Here is a 4,472-nt window from a genome sequence, read left to right as displayed (position 1 = left end):
CCCATGTCCCCCGCATCGGCAGGCGGACTCTCAACCACTGCGCCACCAGGGAAGCCCTTCCTGGTCCATTCTTGGAAGGTTGTACTTCTCTTAAGAATTCGTCCACTTCTTCCAGGTTCTCCATTCTATTGGCATATAGTTGCTTGTAGTAGTCTCTTATGGTCCTTTGTATTTCTGTGGTGTCTCTTGTAATTTCTCCTTTTTCATTTCTAATTTTACTGATTTGAATCCTCTCCCTTTTTTTCTTGATGAGTCTGGCTAAAGTTTTGTTTATCTTCTCAAAGAACCAGCTTTTAGTTTCATTGATTTTTGCTATTGTTTTCTTTACTTCTATTTCATTTATTTCTGCTCTGATCTTTGTGACTTCTTTCCTTCTACTAACTTTGGGTTTTCTTTGTTCTTCTTTCTCTATTTGCTTTAGATGTAAGGTTAGGTTGTTCATTCGTGACTTTTCTTGTTTCTTGAGGTAAGATTGTATTGCTATAAGCTCCCCTCTTAGAACTGCTTTTGCTGAATTCCATAGGTTTTGGGTCTGTGTGTTTTCATTGTCATTTGTTTCTATGTATTTTTTATTTCTTTGATTTCTTCAGTGATCTCTTGGATATTTAGTAGTGTATTGTTTAGCCTCCATGTGTTTGTGTGTCTTACAGTTTTTTTTCCCTTAATTGATTTCTAATCTCTAATCTCATAGTGTTGTGGTCAGAAAAGATGCTTGATATGATTTCAATTTTCTTAAATTAACCAAGGTTTGATTTGTGACCCAAGATGTGATCTATCCTGGAGAATGTTCCGTGTGCACTTGAGAAGAAAACGTATTCTGCTGGTTTTGGATGGAATGTCCTATAAATAACAATTAAGTCTATCTGGTCTGTTGTGTCATTTAAAGCTTGTGTTTCCTTATTAATTTTCTGTCTGGATGATCTGTCCATTGGTGTAAGTGAGGTGTTAAAGTCCCCCACTATTATTGTGTTACTGTTGCTTTCCTCTTTTATAGATGTTAGCATTTGCCTTATGTATTGCAGTGCTCCTATGTTCAGTGCATAAATATTTACAATTGTATATCTTCTTCTTGGATTGATACCTTGATCACTATGTAGTGTCATTCCTTGTCTCTTGTAACAGTCTTTATTTTAAAGTCTGTTTTATCTGATATGAGTGTTGCTACTCCAGCTTTCTTTTGATATTCCATTTGCATGGATTATCCTTTTCTGTCCCATCACTTTCAGTCTGTATGTGTCCCTAAGTCTGAAGTGGGTCTCTTGTAGACGGCATATATATGGGTCTTGTTTTTGTATCCATTCAGCCAGTCTGCGTCTTTTGGTTGGAGCATTTAATCCATTTACATTTAAGGTAATTATCTATATGTATGTTTCTATTACCATTTTCTTAATTGTTTTGGGTTTGTTATTGTAGGTCTTTTCCTTGTCTTGCGTGTCCTGCCTAGAGAAGTTCCTTTAGCATTTGTTTAGCATTTGTTGTAAAGCTGGTTTTGTGGTGCTGAATTCTCTTAGCTTTTGCTTGCCTGTAAAGCTTTTGATTTGTCCATTGAATCTGAATGATATTTTTGCTGGGTAGAGTAATCTTGCTGTAGGTTTTTCCCTTTCATCACTTAAATATATCCTGCCACTCCTTTCTGGCCTTCAGACTTTCTGCTGAAAAATCAGCTGATAACCTTATGGGGATTCCCTTGTGTGTTACATGTTGATTTTCCCTTGCTGCTTTTAATATGTTTTCTTTGAATTTAATTTTTGTTAATTTCATTAATATGTGTTTCAGTGTGTTTCTCCTTGGGTTTTTCCTGTGTGGGCCTCTCCACTTCCTGGATTTGGGTGGCTATTTCCTTTCCCATGTTAGGAAAGTTTTCAACTATAATCTCTTCAAATATTTTCTCAGACCCTTTCTCTTCTTCTTCTGGGAACCTCATCATTCAAATGTTGGTGCATTTAATGTTGTCCCAGTGGTCTCTGATACTGCTTCATTTCTTTTCATTCTTTTTTCTTAATTCTTCTCCTTGGCAGTTATTTCCACCATTCTATCTTCTAGCTCACTGATATGTTCTTCTTCCTCAGTTATTCTGTTATTGATTTCTTCTAGTGTATTTTTCATTTCAGTTATTGTGTTGTTCACCTCTGTTTGTTCTTTAGTTCTAGGTCCTTGTTAAACATTTGTTGTATTTTCTCTATCTGTGCCTCCATTCTATTTCCAAGATTTGGGATCATCTTTACTATCATTATTTTGAATTCTTTTTCAGGTAGGTTCCCTATTTCCTCTTCATTTCTTTGGTCTTGTAGATTTTTACCTTGCTCCTTTGTAACATAGATTTTTGTTGTCTCATTTTTTTGATGGGTGGGGCTGTGTTCCTGTCTTGCTGGTTGTTTACCTGAGGCACCCAGCACTGGAGTTGGCAGGCAGTGAGGTGGAGCCAGGTCTTGGTGCCAAGATGAGGACCTCTGGGAGAGCTGACACCAATTACTATTCCTTGGGGCCTGAAGTTCTCTGTTAATCCAGTGGCTTGGACTTGTTGCTCCCACCATAGGAGCTCAGGCCCAACCCCAGCCTGGGAACCAAGACTGTGAAAGCCATGAAGTGCAGCTAAAAAAAAAAAAAAAGACAACACCAGAATAGAGCATAACAATAACAAAGAATAAAAATAGAATTAGGAAAATAAAATCAAAACAAGAAAAAAATAATTGAAAAAATAAAAAATTTTTAAAAAGAGAATAAAGATAATAATAAAGTTTCCTGATGCCTCCACTATCAGTGTCCTTGCCTCCATGGTGACCTACAGCCAATCCCTGCCTCCCCCAAGAACCTAGGCCCTCTAAGACCTCTAGGTAGGTCTCTGGACCTGCTGTGTCAGCCCCACCTCTGCGTGTGTCCCTCTTGACTGCTCCTGAAGCTGGCCTGGAGCACATGTAACTGTGCAGGCCAGCTGGGGCACAGGCCTTCACAAGCATGCCTGCAGGGGCTTGCACAGCTGGAGGAGCCTTGGAGGGGGGCAGCGCTTGGCTCACCTGGACCCATGCAGCCAAAGGAGGCTTCGGCAGAGGAGGGGCTCAGACGCAGGACCCATGTGGCCGAGGGGACCTTGTGGATTGGGGGGATCCTCTTCTAATTCAATCTTGAAAGGTTGTATGATTCTAAGAATTTATCCATTTCTTCTAGGTTGTCAAATTTGTTGGCATACAGCTATTCATAGTATTCTAATTCTTTGCATTTCTAGAACATCCGTTTTAATTTATCCTCTTTCATTTTTGCTTTTATTTATCTGAGCCTTCTATCTCTTTTTTTCCTTAGTGAGTCTAGCTAAAGGCTTGCCAATTTTATCTTTTTAAAGAACCAACTATTAGTTCATTGATCATTTCTACTGTTTTCTTAGTCTGTTTCATTTATTTTCTGCTATGATCTTTATTATTTCTTCCCTTCTACTCACTTTGGGCTTCATTTGTGCCTTTTCTAGTTCCTTTAGTTGTAAGTTTAGATCAGTTATTTGAGACTTTTCTTGTTTATTGAGGTAGGCTGATATTGGTATTTGCTGCATCCTTTACATTATTTTTCTTTGTGCAATTTTTAGTTCTCCTTTGATTTCTTAGTACTCCAAATATTCTTCAGTAGCATGTTGTTTAGTCTCCACATAGTTCTGATTTTCCAACTTTCTTTCTTGTACTCCATTTCTAGAATAATTTCAGTCTTCTTAAATTAACTGAAGCTTGTGTTTTCCAATATATGGTCTATCCTTGAGAATGTTCCATGTGTGTTTGAAAGGAATGTGCATTCTGCTGCATTTGGATAGAATGTTTTGTATAAATCTATTAAGTTCAACTGGTCCTAATGTTTAAGGGTGATTTTTTTGTTGTTGATGATGAATTTCTGTCTGGATAATCCAGCCATTGATGTAAGTAGAGTGTTTAAATTCCCTACTATTATTGTGTTGATGTTAATTTCTCCATTTTTGTCTGTTTACTCTTCTTGAATTTTCCACTTTATCATAATATAATGTACATCTTTTTCACTTGTTATCTTTTTTGGCTTGAATTCTAATTTGTCTGATATAACTATTGCTACAGCCACTTTCTTTTGGTTGCCATTTGCTTGGAGTATCATCTTCCATTCCTTCACTTTAAGCCTATGTTTGTGTTTAGAGATGAGATGAGTATCCTGGAGGTAGCATATAGTTGGGTCTTGTTTTTTAATTTATGCAGCTACTCTGTGTTTTTATTGGTGAATTCAATCCATTTATATTTAGGGTGATTATTGATAAGTGAGGACCTAGTACTACCATTTTATCTTTTGTTTTCTGGTTGTTCTATTAGTTTGGTGCTTTTCTATGATTTTTTTTTTCAGTTTCCTTTTTTTAAATGTTTTCTGTCTCTGCTCTAGTTTTGTAGTTACCATGAGGTTTGTATAAAACATCTCATAGATGAAATAGTACTTTTTCTGTCCAAAATATCTTATGTTTATTTGTATATGGT

The sequence above is a fragment of the Lipotes vexillifer genome, unplaced genomic scaffold (assembly GCF_000442215.2).
Source record: "Lipotes vexillifer unplaced genomic scaffold, Lipotes_vexillifer_v1.1 scaffold1485, whole genome shotgun sequence".
In the NCBI taxonomy this organism is placed as follows: domain Eukaryota; kingdom Metazoa; phylum Chordata; class Mammalia; order Artiodactyla; family Lipotidae; genus Lipotes; species Lipotes vexillifer.
Note: the sequence above shows the minus strand (reverse complement) of the source record.